The following is a 21,588-nucleotide window of genomic DNA, read 5'->3' as shown; positions in this document are numbered from 1 at the left end:
GCAACAGGTATTTCATTTGAGGCACCAAGTTCTCGGTAAACATATCAACTTGCCCTTTCTCTAGTATATGGCATGGGCTCTTTCTAGAAAGTGATCACCAAAGTTACAAGAAAGTTGTGAAGGACTCCCCATATTTTTGTTTGGTAGCACATAGATCCATTAATGTAACAATATTTTTGACGTTATGTGAAAAATGTACCACAAGTTCACCCCATGAGCGTATTCTAGGTAGGAGGTGAGAAAAACATTCCATTACTTGTCCCCCTAGACTGTGAGGGAAGAAGTGCATTAGATAAGTGTCATTGTTGGAAACCTCTATACAAGCGGTAAAGAACACATGGATATGGTCTCAAGGGTCACATTTTCCCTTAAACTTTTCAAATTAAAGAGCTTGAAACTTTTGTGGGAAAGGTGGCATGTACAACGTTCTATCAAAGGGGTATGGGCATAAATCTTCCATAGTATAAATTTTCTTTGTAATCCCAATTTGAAGATTAGACATTTGGAATTGTATGCTCTACACTTGTTGCATAAGTATGTTTGTTGGTGTCAGTGGAGCCTAGATATGAATATTGGTATTGACAAATAGGTTGGTATTGGTATATGTGGGTGCTTGTTGAAATGTAGAATTGTCAATGAGTTGTGAATTGATTGACGTGCCTGATGGGGTGAAGAAATTGTATTGGGTGTTGACATTTGGTTATTTTCCATAAAAATGATTTTGGAAGTTTTGGTTGAGTGGTGGAACATTTTGATAACTAAATGTGGATCCAACGGGGATTGAAGAAGAGATTTGAGGTGTGCTAGTCATCTCTTAAGATAAAGAATTGGTATTTTCTTGAGATAATGCATTAATATTCACTTGAGATCTTGAAGAGCACACACTTTGAGTGGATCTTTAACTTTGGGTGTTAGCATTGGAATATACAAGAGCTTGTGTAGGGGCGACATTGGTTTGACTGACCGACAGGGAGTTGTAAAGGGGATTATTGTAGAGGGATGTTGATATAGCACTTTGTGTGGCACCTTGGGTAGTGATCACTAAAGGCTAGTGGAGACATGTTGTGAAGATGACCCTTATGATAATTCCATGTTTTGATAAGCTTGAGACCTCGATTGCATTATGGTGGAAATGTCAAAATCTAGAGGTAGTTTAGCACCATGTTGCACTAACAATATGTAAACCTATTTGGATCATGAAAGAGAAGTGCATCTATAACTATGTGGATTTGAGGGTCTTGTTCAACATCTTCAAGTTCTTTAATGGTCAACCCCTTTTGAATGTTTTCTATAGAATATAGACCATTACGATTGTATTTGGAAGCGTGACCATAGCCAGTTTTCAAATTTTTTTATGAAAGCTTGATGTGAGGTCCATAGTACTCATGTGGTTGAAATTTGGGTCACTATTGGGATCCATTTGAAATTTCACTTTGTGTGATCGGGTATAAGTCATGGAGAACACTTTAAAATATGCAAATGGGAACTATGTTTTGAGTCTTTTTTGGGGATTTTGATGGTAATTCAACTAAAGTATGATGATAATTCTAGAGTAAGAACTTGGATGATAATGAAACTAAAATGTGTCTATGTTTTTGGGATTTTTGAGAAATAATGAGACTAACATGCAACTATATTTTTGTATTTTTTAATTGTTTGGGAAAAGTTAAATAAAAGACTATGCAACTCTATGAGTTTGGTCCCTAGGAAAATTATGAGAAAAAACCTATGGATATTCAACTAAGAAATTGTAAGAGACGCCTTGACCTAAAAATAGGATGAGGGTTGATTGAATATTTGATAAAAGTTGTGACCTTATGCTAGATTAATGAGCATAAGGGTTGAACTTGATGATTGATTGATAAATTAAAATTTGATGAGGTCTTGGTATCTTGACAATGACTAAGGTTTGACCCTAAGATTTGATTTTCCAATCTCCTTGGGAATAACTAATTCCTATGATGCAATTTATCTAAGGATGTTAATGTTTAGAAAATTGAATTTTGATCTAAGAGAGCTCTACAGGGAACCAATGATCCAAAAACAATATTAGGTAAACCGATTGATCTTAATGACCTATCCAATCACAAAGTTGGAGTTGATTTTGGATCCCAATTAGATGACTTTTGTGACCTGATTGCAGTTATGCTTTTTGATAGGCAGTTACATAATTGAATTGGTAGATGCATGAAATATTGATGTCAATTATGTGATAGATTTATTAGTTGCATGACTAATAGACAGTTCTAGGCAAGATTTTTAGGAAAACTAGATTATCATACAATGAATATAGTTTGGTTGCTAACTCAAACTACTCTAAAATTTAGAGTTTTAGATTAAGGGCCTACATTAGCTCGAGAAGTGTACTAACTCTACTAGTTTAAGCACGCTGATTTTTAACAAACACTTTGGAAGCAAACACATGTCCTACTCAAGGTTACAATGGATAATACTCAATAGAGTTCCCGTAACAATAAAATACATGCATAACATACAGATAAAGATCTAAACCTACAAATGATATTACTTCTCTCTTACCTCGAAGGTTCAGAGACCTTATGAACTGGGGAGTTCCTATTTTGCTATAGGAGGTACATGGAGAGTATCTACGAGGTGCAATTTGTATTCCCTAAACTATCAAGTATGGGGTTGGCTTCTAAATTAAAAGGTTCTTAGTAATGGATCCATGGCCATCAATGTCTGAGACAAGAGTCATTAATACCTAGTCTGATGCTTTCGCCATCAAAACTAGGACCTCATCGACATATTTCCTACATCACCAAGGAACACATAGGAAATGATCAATAGGGTGTCACCAGTTTGAACTACAACTTTTTCTCTTAGTCCTTTATATAGCCCACTAGAGTTGTGTGCTTAAGGTCAAACCCTATGATGATTAAGTCCCTAGGTAGGCCTCATACAAAAAGTAAAAAATGAGCATCATTATGCATTTCTCATGCACCCAAGATCCACAAAGGCGAGGAGAGAGGATACACGCATAATAGTTTGGGTCCACCCAGACAAAAGTGCAAGCACACAAGACACTCAAACAATCATTCATTCTATTATGAAAACCAAGTGTTATCTACTCTAAAAAAACACACAAGAATACAAGGAATAAAAATATGAAATCAAATTATTGTCACAGGTTTCTTGAAAACACATGTTAGTAGTTTGAATGATTTATGTCTTTGATCCACGATCACCACATGCTAGGAATAGAAAATAGAAAGAAAAGTTCCAACACTAGGAGTTTACCTTCAGATTTTCACCACGTAGATGTGTTACCAACTGTTGTGCATGCAATACCCAGTCAAAGAAGATCTAAACATTTTGCAATATTTTTTACCCCAAAAATCAAAGTACAAAGAAGATACCCCTAATGATTTTTTGAGAGTTTTCCAAAAATGTAATTTTTTTAGTAAAGCACCTTAATTAGCACCCTAGAAAGCAGATTTATGAAAAACTTGAATACTCAAATATTTAACTTTACATTAATTATTTAACATTAAAATCAAAAGTGTAAAGAAGTGCGCCTATAGAATTTTAAGATCTTTCTAAAAATGTAAATTGTTTAAAGAAATTCTCTAATTTTCGCCTCTAATTTAGGATTTATGAAAAAATTAAAACTATCACATTTAGCTCAAAACTCATGATACAAGGTCGCTTTTTTGGACTGTAGACATCTAAGATCCTTAGAAAAAATCGTTAATTTAATTTTCTCCTAAAAATTAAGATTTATGGAAAATATTAAAACTAACATATCTTAGTAAAAATGATGATCTAAGGTTGATTCTTGGGTTGTAGACTCTTGATATGATCCTTAATTTGCAGCTAAAAGGTCATAGAGGAATTCACAATCATTTGAGAGATATGATGAAATCTTTGGAGACCCTACAATCTTCCCTGTAACTTGATCTACACAAGGTTAGTCTTGAAATTTTTTAATAATACAGTCAAATTAAGTTAGATAAAAAAAACCTCTAAAATATAGATATAAAAGAGGCATGGATTCACGTTTGGTTCACCAAAATGTTTGCATCGATAATTTGAGGGGGGAAATGTTGCAATAGAATAGTTAGGCAACCACAAAACCTACAAATAATCACAATTCTCAAAAGAAAATCTCAATAAAGGCATGCATAATAATTCAATAATCAAATAAGAAATCATGAATCAAAACATAGTACCAAACCCATGCACTTAGCCTCCATTGTCCTTGTTTTCCTTGTGTTGTGTTTGGCTCTTGAAGAATCATAGTACGAAAACTTGCAAGATATATGCACAAAAAATATGAAGTAGTGGTTGTTGATAATAGAGAGTTGAGTGTGAAGTTATAGATTTTTTAGAATTTGATTCGACAATTGAGATTGATTTGAGAACAAAATTGATCAATGCTTGAGGATTCATGAGACAAGTTTGTTGGAGATAATTATGATGTGGAACTGATTGCATGATTCAATTATTGAGAGTTACAAGAATTGATTGAAATTGTTAATTGATTTGATTGATTTGAAGATTGAATTGATTGATTAGAAGAATGAATTTAATGATTAGTTAGAAAAGGTTGATTGATGACTCATTGAGAGTCAGTGGTAATTAAGATTATCAACATGTGATGTAGGAAATTGAGATGAAATATAATTTGGTGTGAATGTTGGTTTTTCAAAAATGTGAAATTACATTGAAATGCAATTGAATTGAATTAGTAGAGAAATGAAATTTATTTGAAATGAGACGTAAAAGAGATTAAATTAATTTAAAAAATTATGTAATTAAGAGGACATTGTTAGCTATTTAAATAATTGAGAATAATCATTTAATTATGGGAAAGTAGAAATTGAATTTGATTAAATAATGAACATGTTTCAAGTCACACTCTGTGAACCATCATCACGATGAAAGAACAGTTGTAGAAGAAAAATTATATATTGAAAACCAAGACTGAATAAAAAGAGAAGGGGGGAGTAGTGGAGGAAAGGATGCACAAAATTCAAGGAAAGGACAGACCAAAAATATCAATAAAATTACAAAAAAAGAGAGAAAAAAGAAGATAAAAAGACCAAGCAATAATAAATAGATGAAACCAAACAATAAAATAAAAAGAGATATGCTATACATATAAATAAAGAAGTCAAATTATATATACATACATACATGTATGTATATATATCTGTGTGTGCATATAAAGTTGAACATAACATCTTTAAAATTATAGAAAATTGAACAACTCTCCTGATGTCTCCAATGGCTACGCACTCCAACGACCCTCCTGCCTTGCAGGGTTTGAGTGTGCCTGCTATGGATGGATTCCCCCCTTCCTCTTGTTTGTGCCAAGAATATTGATGGTGGTGGCTCTACGATTATATCACGGTGTGGCAATGTCAATATTGGCGATGCAACTTTGGTTGGTTTGGGTCCTTTCTCACCCCCTCTCGTTGGTGGTTCTGCTTCAACTGGCGATGGCATTGGGGATGTGTTTTCTCTTGGTGTTGCTGATGTTGTGGCCCATCCCAGACCTTCTAGACAATTTATTTCTCGGGTGGCTAGAGTTGTTACTCATCCCTCTAAGGGGATTCACCCTCTTCCCTATGCCAAATCCTCCCCTGTGGTGGTTTGTGGACAAGATGTTGTAGATAATATTGAGTTCTATCATTATCATACATTGGTGGAAAGATTTGCTGGACTCTGGCCTTCTCTTCCAAACCTTCGTCATTGGGTGAGTGATTCTTGGAAGCCTCTGGTTGCACATAACATTGAGCTTTATCCTTGCACTAAGGGGTTTTTCATTGCTATCTTTATTTCTTCTTCAGAAAGAGATTTGGTATTGGTTAAGTTGTGGGATTGGGGAGATCACTCCCTTTCTTTAAAGCCTTGGACAACTTCCTTTAACCCCCTTACTAAACCACTTAATGTGTGTCCAGTTTGGGTTTTCCTTCCTAATCTTTCTCTTCATTTCTGGGAGCTCTCTTTCTACGAGGCCATTGGCAATGCCATTGGACATTTCTTGAAGGTGGGTGGTTCCACATCTTCTATGGAGTGCTCTACTTTTTTCTGTATTTTAATTGATATTTACATCTCTTTTCCTCTCTTGAGAGATGTGGTTCTTATGGTTGGGGATGTGCCATGGATGCAACCCTTGGATTATGAGGGTCTCCCCTTTCGTTGTCGAAAATGATTCACAACTGGTCATATTTATCCAGACTATTCTATTCCTCATCATAAGGGTGTTTCTACTTGGTGGAATAATACTATTTCTGATCATTTGATGGTCATGGTTGACTCCTCTCATGAGGTTGTTTTCCCCTCCCAAGAGGAGGTTGAGCCCCTCACTACTACTGATGCTCCTATTGATCATCTCGCTTCTACTATTTTGGCCTCCTCTGTTGAGGTCCCCACCCCTGGTTCTCTTGTCCTACAGCTTCGTTATACTCCTTATGAACCTACTTCTAATGTTTCTTTGTCACTGAAAACTTCTACAAGCTTCCTACAATAGTGCTTCCATGGAGGATAGATTTGTTGCGTAGACCTCCCCAACTGATCCTTCCATTGTGGATCCTTGTGATAGTATTGCCTGGATTGTCATTTGTCACAGCTAGAAGGGGAAGTCTTCCCCCCTCTCCCAAACCTCTCTTTGTCAAGTTCTGGGTGCTTCTCTCCCTCCTTGAGCTGGGTTTTTATTTTTTGACTTGACAGGGTTTTCTTTTCTCTTGTTTTGTTGTGGAAGTGTCATTATGGCTAGTCTTTGTTTTTTTATCCTTGTAGTGGTGATTAATGTGTTGTTAATGTGCTACTATTGGGTATCTATTTGGTTATTCCCTCTAGACTATTGTATTTGGGGACATCACCCCTGTTTTGTTGGTTTTAATATCAAAAACATCTTAAAAATGAAACAATGTAAAGAAAAAGATAAAAAACTAAAATAACCAAGAAAAATAAAAAAGAAGAACAACATTGATTAATTAGGAAATCATTAATAAGGTATTATTAATGATTACCTATCTAATAGATGTTTTCATAATAAATAAATCAAACAAAAGTAAATGAGGAAACAAAAATAAAAATAATATAAATTAAGAAATATATGACTATCAATCGCGATAAGAAAACACTAAAGATGTCTAGTCTAAAGAAGAAAAGACAAAAAGTGGGAAATACAAAGAGAGAATCCTAGAAACCCTAAGAAGAACAAGAAAATAAATCAAAAACTACACAAAACATAAGACAAAAAAAAAAACACAAATGACCAAAAATAACAAAAAGACACCATTAATTAGATAAGATATCATAGATAAGGTACTATTCATTATTTCTTATCTAACTAAGGTTGTTTCAAAATAATGAAAGATTTAAATAAGAGAACTTAATAGGAAATAAAAATAAAACAAAAACTAGGTAGGAAAATAACAAAGAAGAACCCAACAACAATAGAGCAAAAATGAAGAAGAAATATAAATAAATAAAATAAAACCATACTAATAAATATAAGATGACAACCAATGATATCATATCTAGAGAAAGCTAACAAAATAAAGAGACCAATGAAGAACAATCAAACATTGAGCTAAAAAGGGGGGCAAAGAGAAACCCAAGAAGAAAAATTGGGGAGGGGGGGGCTAAGAGGAAACCTAAGGCAAGGATAGAAAGAAAAAAGAGGGTGTGGAAACAAGCTACAGAGAAAGAGGAAAAAGGGGGGATGATGGGGGGTCAATAAGGAGGAGAGAGATGACTAGGAATGGAGGTGGTTGTGGGTTCAGAGGTTATTTAAAAGAGGGACCCACGAGAAAGTTAGATTCCTATCGTGTGTGTGAAGTAAGGTACCTACAATTGCAACACAAACACTCAATAGATCATTACAAGGATGGTTAGCAAATTAAAAGCAAATGAAAGATAAATCATGACAAAGTGACCTATCACCTCCTAAGAGATGCGAGTGTGGATTTTCTCTCATATCTGGATAAGCAATCCTAGTGACTTCACTACACCTAGACGAAGGATTTAAAATGATATGATATGCAAGCTAGATGAGATTGATTATGCTAGATTGATCCAAGAGGCTAATTAAGCTAATGATATGCATGATTAAGCTATGATGATGATGCAATTAAGCCAGAATAGAGATTGATTAAGCTACATGATTCAACAATTATGCTAGAAAATGATCAAATTACCTATATCTAAGATGCAATTGCCTATAATAACAATGCTTAAATGATATGCTAAAATGGATATGCCTATAGTAACAATGCCTAAATTGATATGAGATGGGATTTTCCTATAATAACAATGCATAAGATGAAAATGAGATGGGATCTGCCTATAATAACAATGCATATGATTAAAATTAGATGGGATCCTTTCTGCTCCAAAATTGAGGATATTTATAGGATTTCCAAGGACAGGGGTGAGGTGGCAAGAATCCACGGTCAAGATTGAGTCTGAAGATATCAAGGGTGAAATTGGAGGAGGTTGGAGAAGAGGTTGGAGGGAGGGACACTTGTCATCTTTGTGGTGACAAGTGTCAAGGAGCCTTGCTCATAAGAGGGCAAGTGTCCAAGAGAGGAGACGTGGCATAAGTGTCATGTGTCTCAAGGGGAGAATATCCACACCATAGGAGCTTAGGATAAGGAAGTTAGGATGTACAAGATAGGATAGGGTTAGTTAAACCAAGGGTTATGTGGAATGGGTTAGGTTAGAGGGTTATAATTTAGGAAGCATGTGGGTAATTTGAATTTAAAAATTCAAATATTAGGAAAAGGCTAATTAACTTTCAAAAACTCATAAACTGATTTGTTTTAATTAATTAGGGGATTAGAAGAAATGAATTAAATGAGTGGAGGATTAATTAATCAAAGGGGACTATTGAAATGAACCTATTAAATAAATCCTTAGATTTATTAATAAGTAGATGAATGAGGGAATTTAATCAAATTTATAATGAATTCAATTGAATTGGGAAGAGAGATTAATTAAATAATTTCTTATTTAATTAATTATCTTTAGACCATTTTTAGGTGTATACATTTTGCCCCTCTTTGAAGCGAGGTCTGATGACACATTGATTCAAAGAATAATCTCATGATGTTATTAGCTCGATGGGATACCCCAGACATTGATTGATAAATTGCGGTACGATGATGCCCCCTTAGGAGATCAATTGAGATAATGGACCTTTGGATTGTTTGAATCGTTGCGAAATTGATTTCCTGATTAGAAATGATTTGATTTTACAACATTGATTGATGAAATTGTGAGCTCTACAATCATGATGATGTGGTTCTGGATGTGATGATTGATAGAGCTTGATGTAATTCAATAAGATTGATTAGATTGATAAGATTGAGATCAAGTCTGGTTTCAGGAATGACACCTCATGTATAAGACAAAGATGATCAAAACATCTGGTTTCAAGAACAATATATCCTATATAAGACTTGATCAGAATGTATGGTTCGAGGAAAGATACATCCTGTATAAGACATGATAGAATAGATTAGATGAGATCGATTGATAGAATTGATAAGGTTGATTGGATAAAGAACTGACATTTTGTTGCTATCAGGTTGCAGGAAGGTTCAGATATGCTAATGCGGGTTCATTTGAGGGGGTAGCATAAGATTTGTGTGGGGTCGACAATATATGGAGAGAGAGAGGAGTCATTGTTCTAATTGTGTATATGTACTTATGATAATACTTTGATGATTCCTGTGATAGATTTGGCATTGGAGAAAATGAGCTTTTGTGATCCCATGCAAGAATGAAATGCAAAGCTACAATCGGACCAGTCACTGGGTTATTGTGTTTTGTCATCATTGAGCTTTTTAAAATGTGGGAAGTGAGTGCAAACATCGATGGTATAATTAAACCATGATGACTTGAGCACTTCTTTCTTGGATTTTGATATTGCAAGTTAGTACAAGCATCAATGTATAATTAAACCAAGATGACTTGAGTGTTGCTTGCATAAAATAGGCAGTATTAACCATTTCTATATGCAAATCGTAAATTTATTTGATGATACTCAGATGATCATGTCCTGGACAAATTTACACATATGAATAATTAATTTACAGACAACAAACAAGAAAAATATCATGTTCCTTCCTTGTTCCTCTAGTCAAAGACATCCTAGAGTCACTCAGAAATCATAATAGCAAAAATCAAGATACAAAAGTTGAACCAAAGTGTTAAAAGCATTATCCAAAAGATAGCATCCATTGAAAAGTGTGTGTTGTCCTGAGATTGACATGTGATACGTTGATGGATGACAATTTGATCTTGTGTGCAACTTTGGATGTGTCTCAACTTTCACTTGACAAGAGTTGCCTAACTATTATTCTACCTGTTTGATGAAGCTCAAAACAATCGAAAATTTTGCCCCAAGCTAGGTGCAGGATTTTGCCCCAAGCCTAGAAACAAACTCATTGTGATATACCCAATGATCCAAACCATGGTGAGAAATCAACTGTGATGCCTGCCTATGTACAAAGGCTTATTATTGGATATGAATAGCGCTGATGGAAAATGAATGCAAGTGGAAGGATGCATGAACTATTAGATGGAAGAGCTAGTGGATAGATAGCGCTTTTTGCCAGATTTTCACCATCTATTTTTATTGCACTTTTTCTCATATTCGATTTTTTATTTTTCATTGTTTTCACTATATTTGTATTTTATTCTTTTTCATTGTTTTTTATTTTTCTGCTTATTCACTGTTTTTTATTTTTTCTCTTTTTCACTGTTTTTTGTTTTTCTGCTTTTTTAGACATACATTTTTTTTTTCTGATGCATGTTATTGATGGGTTCCTTGATTTGATCCTCGTCCTCTATTGATAGTTGATATGCTCCTGATCCAAAGATTGTTGTAACCACAAACAGACCCAACCAATTTGGTTCAAACTTCCCTTTCTTTTCTCGATCTGCCCGGTTGCTTAGATTTTCCTTTAGTACTAGTTCTCCAACTTGAAATGCTCTCAGTTTGACCTTGTGATTATAACTTTGACACATTCTTTGCTGATATACATTCAAATGATCAAAGGCATTTTATCTTCATTCATGGATCAATTCTAGTTCTTGTAGTCTGGATACTCTTTGTTCTTCATCGGGGATAAGGTCGTTTAATAATACTCATAGAGAAGGTATCTCTACTTGTAGTGGGAGTATTATTTTTTATCCATAGACAAGAGAGAAAGGTGTGGCACCTATTGGTGTGTGGATACTGGTACAGTGGGCCCATAAAGAAGGGTTCAATTTGATGAATACTAAGACGGGGGGGGGGGGAGGGTGAATTAGTATACCAAAAAATACTGAACTTAAACACTTAAACAGTTTAGCAAAAAATCGGTATAATAGTTTTACTAACAAACCGGTTAACACAAATGCAAACCAAATAGCAAATAAGGCATTCACCCACAGAAGCACAATCACCATAACACAAGAGATTTTGATGTGGAAACCCAAATGGAAAAAACCATGGTGAGATGAAACTCACAAGTAACTATCTGTAGAATAGTAACCAGACTGATTAAGGTCATACAATGTTCTTCACCAGAACAGATCCTGTTAGGAATCTCAATCTCTGTTAGGAGATAAGTCCGATTAAAGACTACCTTGTGAGAGGATTTCAGATCCACAGATGTGAACCACCTTGTTAGAGGATTTACAAAGGCTTTTTTGGGCCTACCCGGTTAAGGGTTTCTGATTTGTCAAAGATGTAAGTAATCAACAAGTGAATGATCTAGCAAATAGCACAGTCTGCTTGGTTAGATCCATGATAGCTCATTGCTAATACATTTCAGCATTACTTCAGTCTTCAGTAAATCCACACTCTGTTACAACACACAGACTTGATCTTCTCTCCTAAGATTGCACATACAAAAACTCATCAACCACCAAAAACCCTAACAACTACATCTCCTAAAACCCTAGACATGATGTCCTTAAAAAGGAATCTGATTTCATGTCGGTCCAATAGGATTACATTGCAAGTTCCTAGGTTCATTGTATCTAGACACATTTAATAACATGACACAAATCACCCTCAAAGTGTCGGTGGATGGTAACTCATCACAAAAATACCGGTTGGTAACTCTCACAGAGTATTACCGGTTCATACAACTTTATCGATTACCGATTGGTAACTCATCACAGAGTAATACCGATTTAAACATTAAACTGATTACCGGTTGTCCAAAAATGAAGACTAGGAAAATGATAACTACCAATTCAGTTTCTTCGCTCCGCTTGAGATCCTCGAACCGCCTGAGGTCTTTATACCACTTGAGATCGGTAAACACTTTCTGCAAAACACCGATAGCCTATAGACTATAATGCAATACCGATTTGGAACAAATACCGGTTGAGCATAACTCATACATACAAAAAGTGATCTCAAAGCAAGTGTGTGCCCATCAATGACAATCACAACATAAACATCAAAAATGCCAACAATCTCCCCCTTTGGCATTGATGGCAACACTTAGGAAACTTTTGACATCTAAGTGTTTTACAACAAAAATATGCCATAATCAAAACTACTCCCCCTAAGCATATACACTATCCCTTTTGCAGAAAATACAATGTATACTAATCCCTTACAGAGATAAACATGAAAGTATACATAGCATGCATCAAAATTTTGAATACAAAATACTACTCCCCCTTTGCCAACAATGACAAAGTGCAGCTGAATAACCCCTGTGTCCATTAGCATTAAAATAATAAAAGTTTATGACAATAAAGAGTGAAACTTGTCAAAAACCGATTTAAAGTCTTGCATAAATGTCTTCATGGATATAGACCATGACTCAAGCAATGAGGTAGCAACCTCACTCTCCGTTTGCATCTGGGATACCTGTTCCTCCATGGTGTCCAAGGTACTCATCTCTTGACTAATCCTCAAGGCATCTAGATTAAGATATCATTTCTAAAGTATTTGTAGTCTTGGTAGTAGAACCAGTTATAGTTCCTACAAATCCCTGGTCCAATTGCTGATCTCCAAATCAATTCTTGCAGCCTAAAGTTGAAACCGATGAACGGTTTGCCCATAAGCGGTAAAGGAATCATATGGCGTCTTGAAGGTGCTTATGAATGTTTGCAAATCAGTTTGCAGTTTGTCTTTCTGAGCAAGCACATCATCATAGAATAGATGGGGTTGACATATCTTGTTGAGTAGTAGATTCCCCTCATCCAGAACATCTTTAATGGCCTTCTGTGCCTTCTGCAGATCAGACAGAAGCTCATTTAACTTTTTCACCAAGGCAGTGTTCAAAGCCTTTTGATGCTTCTTTTTGGCATTAGTTTCGGCAACATCTTCCAAGAATTGCACTTGGTCCTCTACAACTGTGCATAAGAGCTTCAATTGAGCTAAAGAGGAATCGGTACTTGGGAGATTGGTACCGAGAATCAAACTGGTGAGTGTTTCCACCGCAGTTTGAATCACATCTTCCTCCTTTTTCCTCCTTAGTGCATCCAATCACTCTTGAGAAAGCTTAATGCTTTGCAGTAGCTCCGTTTCATTTGTAGCCTGGAGGTCAATGGGACTGGTGATTTCCGCCGGTTTGGCTTTATCACTAGTTGCCTTTGGGGTCTCTGTATGAGCACTCTTTGCTGCTTCCTCCTTTTCTTTGTCTTTCTGCTTATCTTCTTCTGCCTTCTTCTTTCTTTTCTCTTCTTCCTTCTTCCTTTCTTCTTCTTTATTCTTCTCTTCTTCTTTCCTTTCCTCTTCCTTCTTCTTCTTCTATGCTTCATTTTTCCGCTCTTCTTCCTTCTTCTTCTCTGCTTCCTGTTTCTTCTCATCTTCTTTCTTCTTCTTCTCCTCTTCCTGTTTCGACTCTTCTTCCTTCTTCTCTGCTTCCTATTTCTTCTCTTCTTCCTTTCTCTTCTCCTCTTCCTTCCTCTTCTCCTCTTCCTTTCTCTTCTCCTCTTCCTTTTGCTTCTTCTCATCCTGTTTGTCTTGTCTTGTTGTTTCTAATGGTGTATCAAGGGTAACATCTTTACCGTTTAGGGCATCAACTTCAATGGGGTCGATTTGCTCAGTGACCTGTTCTCCCTCATTGTTATACACCTCATCCAGTTTTGCAATTTTTGGTTCTTGTTCAGCCATTTTGTTGGTTTCAGATACTTGGTGCAATCTTGGAGAAGCTTGGGCATAAGAGTGGGTATCTTTTACCACCTCAGGGACTTTCCCTTCTAGCAACAAGAGTCTCCTTCTTCGCATAAAGAAGAGGCCTTTATATTTTTCCATAACTTCATAAAGTTCAGAATTAGACACATCAGGAAAATATTGAGCAAATATTTTCTCTCTTATCTCATGTTCCTTTTCTATGGCAATGCGTCATTTGTTGTCTAAAGAATTATATAAAGAATCCGGTGTCACAGATTTAATTTCTGATGGTGACCGATCATTAATACATAAATATTGAATGACTTCCTGTTCTACTTCCTCCTTCTCATTATCATTGAAATAATCAAAACAATCTACTAAGTCACTTGACACTTTCCTCTTAATATTCTTAATGGTTCTTTGACAATGTGTCAAAGGTTTGTAAGAGGAGATATCAATATTTACCGATGCTGATGATGTCGGTTCACTGCTGGTTATCTTTGTCTTCTTCCTCATTTTCCTAGTCTTCTTAGGCAATTCTTTAGATTCAGTGTCTTCTGAGTCTAGTGTGTTGCTTTTTGTTTTCCGCTTTCTCTCAAAGACTTTGGCAGGAGCAACTTTTGATTTCTTCTTTTCCAGTGATCCCTGGTCACTTTAGGACTCGCTGGAGTAACTGGTGTTGATACATATGGTACTACCTTCCCTTTCTTCACTGAGGGCTCATCAACCGGTGTAATCCTCTCTAGATAGGTGTCAGTTCTCTTCTCCTTGGGATCAAGTGGTGAGGCAAGTAGGGTAGAAGCATACCCGTCCAATATGTCATACATTACCTCATAACCCATAGGCTCCACTTCTTCCTTTCTGGGCTCAACAGCCTCCATTATGAACTCATCTACTTTGATGATAAAGCAGATGTCCTCTTCATACTTCTTGACAATATCACTGGATATTCTCACCCTTTGGCTCATCTTGCATCTAAACTCATCAAAGTATTTGTTTAGGAATTCAAGGTAACTGGTTCCAACTGCTTGTAGACTTTCCCTGATTTGGTTTGTAACCAGTTGGTCAATAGACCACTGAATATCATTGACTCTAGGAAAGTAGCCTTGGAAGTAGAAGAACAATCCGACCGATAGTTGTTTGAATTTAAATCTCAAGGCATTGTCCTGTTTTATTGACTTCTGGTTCACCAGGAGTTGCCTTTGCATATAGGTGCATAAATCAAATGAGGCATCTTCCATAATCATCATGTACCCAACATTTACTGCTGCAGCAGAGACAAAGTTGATCCTGCTAGCATAGAATGTCCAGTAACCTATCACCATGTAGGCATACTTGACCAGATCATCCTTGATGGTATTGATGGTCATTCCCCTTTGGTCACTCACAGAACCGGTGAGCTTAGTCATTTCAGTCTTGCTGATCTTCCTTAGGGCTGGCACTTCCCCAATATTACATAAACCGGTGATGGCATGAATCGCTTCTAGTGTGATGTCATGCATCCGCTCTAAATACATTTTGTCACCATGCACTCTGCTTAGAATGATGCGAATGTGATCATCTAAGAATTCTTCAAGGAAATAGACCACATTGTGAAGCTTCTTCTTTTTCAAGATGCTGAATTCTGGTTTGATCTTCTTGTCCTTTCCGCAGAACAAACTCAACTGAGAATGGATCACTAGAGATCCTAGGTCTTCAATTTTACAGTCAATGTAATCCGAAATACCTTCCTCTACTATAACACCAACGAGAATTCGGGATAGAGCATTATATTTTGCCTTTCGTTGTATAAAATCAACTGAATCAACGGGCGCACTAGAGCTAGAGTGAGATGTTGAAGCCATGATAAACAGAGAAACTCAAGAAATACCTTTGAATGTCTAGATTTAGGGCTTGCAATTTCCACTTCAACACTCGCCACTTCAGTTTCTGGATTACCACTTTGGGTTCTACACTTGACCAATTGATGATATCTTCAGATTCTTCTTTAGGGTTTTGAAATCTCTCCGAATTGCAAGACAAATCGCCTTTTGTCATTCTGTGCTTGAAAACTTCTTCGCTCAAAAATTGATAAGTGAAAATGACTTGAAAATCCTTTTTAAATGAATTCTTCACCTACGATAATAAATGCTCCACTATTAGGGAATAAACCCTAATTTGCCTTTTACCAATTCCGGTCTTCTACCAATTGACAGGTATCGCATACCAGTTAAGGTCTTTTACTGATGAAAATCGGGGGTTCGAAACATTTCACCGATTTGTTCCCACTAAGCTTTCCTGTAGCTTAGTTTGTTGGTTTAGAGATTTCCACACTAGGTGCAGAAACCAGTTCTTCTTGAGACACTTCTGCTGGCTTCTTTTTCGAGGTTTTCTTCATATCCTCTTGAACAGTTTCAACATAAATCTTTCCTTCCAGAGTGACCGGTATATCATCCGATATATTCTTTCTCGTTCTATAGAATCTTGTTGTGTGACCCGGTTTGTTGCAATGATAGCAAATCATTCCAGATGCTCTCCAAGGTCCATTATTCATGTTTCCATTCTTTCTTCTGCATGTTGCAGCTGTGTGGCCACTACCATAATAGATCAAATAGGTTTCTCTCCATCCAGTTGCTGCTTGATAGCCATCGCTTCCTGATTGATGATTATAGGTATTAAACCAGTTTGGATTCTGGTTCCCAGAGGGTTTGGGAAAGACTCCTTGACTCCTTTGAGGATACCTTCAGGTGGTGTGCATAACAAACCTGCATTCAAATGTTCTATGCCCAAACTTGTTGCATGCATAACAATTTCCATTGAATCTATTGGATCTAGGCTTATTGTTTAGAAAGTAAGCAAAGTTATTGTAAGCCTTGTTTCTACATACATTAGCAATAAGTCCTTCCTTGAGACAATTAAAACAAACAGGTTTGAATTTTTTCTTACCTTTATCCTTTGGTGTCGGTTGCTTCTTTGATGCTACATCTTTTTCTCTAGAGGTCTCACCTTCCTCATAACCAAAAAAACCAAGTCCAGTGGTATTCTTCACCGGTTTAGTTGATTCAAGCTTCTGCTCTAGCTTGATAGTGCTCTTAATGAATTTGGCAAGTATTTCCTTTGACTCAGTAAGTTCTTTGGAAATAGCAGCATTGGATTCCTTCAAGGTTGCATTCTCAGAAATAGCCATGTTTATTTCACCTTGCATTTCCTCTTTTTCCACTTTGCTCTCTTGGAGATGAGAGGTAAGTGCACTAATTTCTTGCTTCAGCTTGGAGATCTCATGATCTTTGTCTTTTACCAGATCTTTAGCTTTTCTTCGGTTCTCAAGTTCTTGACACATCCTGATAATCAGTCCTTCAAGTTCCCTTTTTAGGTTGGCATTAGACTCATTCAGCTTTTCAACTTCTCCAACTAGGGCTTCCATGTCCACTTCATCAGAGGAACTGTTTTCAATTAGCTCCATCAGTTTCTTGGCATGCTCTCTCCTTTTTGCCAGAGAGGCCTTATACTTAACTTTGAGTTCATCATAGGCTTTCTCAGACTAAGTGAGTCGATGAGCAAGTTCCCTCACAATGTACTCCCCCATATCTCTTTCCAAGTGGTTAAACTTATAGAAAGGTTGGCTCTGATACCAATTGATGAATACTAAGAGGGGGGTGAATTAGTATACCAAAAAATACTAAACTTAAACACTTAAACAATTTAGCAGAAAATCGGTATAACAGTTTTACTAACAAACCGATTAACACAAATGCAAACCAAACAACAAATAAGGCATTCACCCACAGAAACACAATCACCATAACACAAGAGATTTTGACATGGAAACCCAAATGGGAAAAACCACGGTGAGATGAAACTCACAAGTAACCATCTGTAGAATAGTAACCAGACCAGTTAAGGTCATACAATGTTCTTCACCAGAACAGGTCCTGTTAGGAATCTCAATCTCTATTAGGAGATAAGTCCAATTAAAGACTACCTTGTGAGAGGATTTCATATCCATAGATGTGAACCACCTTGTTAGAGGATTTACAAAGTTTTTTTTGGGCCTACCCGATTAAGGGTTTCCGACTTGTCAAAGATGTGAGTAATCAACAAGTGAATGATCTAGCAAATAGCACAGTTTGCTTGGTTAGATCCATGATAGCTCATTGCTAATGCATTTTAGTATTACTTCAGTCTTCAGTAAATCTACACTCTATTACAGCACACAGACTTGATCTTCTCTCCTAAGATCGCACATACAAAAACTCATCAACCACCAAAAACCCTAACAACTACATCTCCTAAAACCCTAGACATGATGTCCTTAAAAAAGAATTTGATTTCATGTCGGTCCAATAGGATTACATTGCAAGTTCCTAGGTTCATTATATCTAGACACATTTGATAACATGACACAAATCACTGTCAAAGTGTCAATGGATGATAACTCATCACAAAAATACTAGTAGGTAATTCTCACAGAGTATTACCGGTTCATACAACTTTACCGATTACCGGTTGGTAACTCATCACAAAGTAATACCAGTTTAAACATTAAACTGATTACGGGTTTTCCAAAAATGAAGACTGGGAAAATGATAATTGCCGCTTTAGTTTCTTTGCTCCGTTTGAGATCCTTGAACAGCTTGAGGTTTTCCTACTGCTTGAGATCGGTAAACACTTTCTGCAAAACACCGATAGCCTATAGACTATAATGCAATACCGGTTTGGAACAAATACCGGTTGAGCATAACTCATACATACAAAAAGTGATCTCAAAGCAAGTGTGTGTCCATCAATGACAATCACAACATAAACATAAAAAATGCCAACATAATTGAATATGCCAATCTTTGCCAACATCATTCACTGTCTTTTTTAAGATTTTCATAATAGTTTTGTTTGATGCCTCTGCTTGTCCATTCCCTTGTGGATAGTAGAGTGTGGAGAATTTGTGTTGTATCTAAAATTTCTCACAAAGCTCTTGTACATCCTGGTTCTTGAACGGTCGCCCATTATCCATGATAATGGTCACGAGTATTCCATAACGACATATGATATAGTTCAAGATAAATGCAACAATTTGTTTTCTTGTGATATTTGTGAGAGGTACCACCTCAATCCATTTTGTAAAATATTTTGTAGCTAAAAGGATGAATTTGTGACCATTGGATGAAGGAGGGTTTATCTTTCCTACTAGATCAAGACCCCATTGGCAGAATAGCCAAGATGTTGCCAAAGAATGAAGTTCTTGTGCTAGTGCATGAATCAAATTCCAATAGATCTGACATTGTTTGCATTTTCTAGCTATCTAAAAATAATCTCGTTCCATAGTTGGCCAATAATAGCCCAAGCGTATGAGTTTTTTCAAAAGGGTAAGACCACTTGAATAAGTGCCACAAATACTATTATGGACTTCATTTAAGGCTTTCTCAAATTCTCTTTCTCGAGACATCTTAAAAGAGTACCATCCAGACCTTGTTTAAAAAGGGTATCCACAAAGAGAGTATAATGGGAGGATTGGCAAATAAAGTTTCTCTTTTGGTTCTTTGACAAGTCCAGAGGGAGGATATTATCTTTCAGGTATGTGTAAGTTTGGCCATAGTGGGAGGAATCATGCCCAACAAGGTGAAAGATAGTTTGGGAATTAGGACAATTATGTGCAGGGTAAAACAACTCTTCCACCAGGAATTTGTAACACTCTTGATTTTCTTGTGTGTAATAGAGAAGCAAGTGTTTCCATGGTGTCTGCTACTTTGTTGTCATTCCTCAGAATCTGCTGAAAAGTTATTTTGACAAAGTATTTCTTGACACATCAACCATCTTCTTATAAGGCATTAGTTTTTCATCATTTGTTTGATAATCGCCATTGATTTGATTGATGATGAGATGAGAGTTTCCAAAGACTTGAAGTTGTGTAATGTTCCATTCTATAGCCATTTTGATACATGTAACCAAGGCTTCATATTCTGATGTGTTCTTAGTGCATGGAAAGCTTAATTTGTATGCTTTTGGAATTGTATGACCTTGTGGTGTGATGACTAGAATGCCTTCTCCTAATCCATGCTGTGTATATGAACCATCAAAATATAATTGCCATTTTTTTGTGGTGACCGTTACAATATCAGCATTGGGAAACTCAATCTATAAGGGATGATCATCTTGAAGTGGTGCCTCTGCTAGTTAGTTGGCAATGACTTTCCCCTTGATAGTTTTTTTGTCAATATACTCAATATCAAACTCGCTTAGAATCATGCTTCATTTTGCTAGTCTTCATGTCAATGTCGCCTTGCTGAGCAAATACTTCAACAGATCAATTTTAGCAATCAACTTGATGGAGTGAGATAGTAGATAGTGTCTTAATTTTTTAGAAGCAAAAACTACCACCAAGCATGCTTTTTTTGTTGGTGAATAGTTGATCTCGTATCCTACTAATGTTCTATTGATGTAGTAGATGGCTTGTTCTTTTCTTTCATTGTCCTATTGTGCAAACATAGCTCCTAATGATACTTTGGTGGTTGATAAATAAAGTAACAATGACTTTCCTAGAATTGGTGACATTAGGACAGGTGGTTGCATGAGATAGGCCTTGATCTTATTGAATGCTTCCTCACATTGATGGTCCCACTTGAAATTAACATTTTTATGCAATAAATGAGTAAAACGTTGGCATTTATCTTCTAGGTGAGCAAAAAATCTTCTGATTGACTATAGTCTTCCTTGGAGTGATCTTAGTTGACTGATATTTTGGGGAGATGCTATTTCCATGATTGCTTTGACCTTGGCAGGATCTACTTCGATACCTCAAGCTGAAACAATGTATCAATAGCTTGCCTGAAGTAACACCAAAGGAACATTTCTTGGGATTGAGTCGTAGCTTATACTGTTCTAACCAATCAAAGATTTGTTCTAGTATTCCTATATGGTCTTCTTTGTTGTATAATTTGGCCAATATGTCATCCACATAATCTTCCATGAATGTATTCATCATGTCATAGAATATCGTTGTCATAGATCTCTGATATGTAGCACCTACATTCTTTAATACAAAAGGCATGGCGTTCCAACACAAAGTACCCCATGGACATGTGAAAGTTGTCTTTTCTTGATCTTCAGGTGCTATTTTAATATGATTGTATCTAGAGAAACCATCCATTAGAGAAAACATGGAGTGTCTAGCAGTTAAATCCACAATGAGGCCAATGTTAGGTAAAGGAAAGTCATCCTTTGGACATGCATTATTAAGATCTCTGAAGTTTGTGCATACTCTGATACTTTTATCTGATTTGGAAACAGGAATGATGTTTGATACCCATTGAGGATATTGTTGGCAATATGGATAAATTGATTATGTTTTGTATTGATGTTTTGTCATTGATGTCAACACAATATGTTACCGGCAGACAAGTTTTGGTTACCAGTAGAAGATCTTGTGTTACCGGTAAGGGTTTAAGGTTTAACCGGCAGAGCTTTCACTAAGAAACCTTGACAAGTTGCTAAGTGGTGTTGGTGTGGCT

This window comes from Cryptomeria japonica, chromosome 11 (assembly GCF_030272615.1).
Source record: "Cryptomeria japonica chromosome 11, Sugi_1.0, whole genome shotgun sequence".
NCBI classification, from domain to species: domain Eukaryota; kingdom Viridiplantae; phylum Streptophyta; class Pinopsida; order Cupressales; family Cupressaceae; genus Cryptomeria; species Cryptomeria japonica.
The sequence above is the reverse complement of the archived record's forward strand: the minus strand, read 5'-3'. Positions refer to the sequence as shown.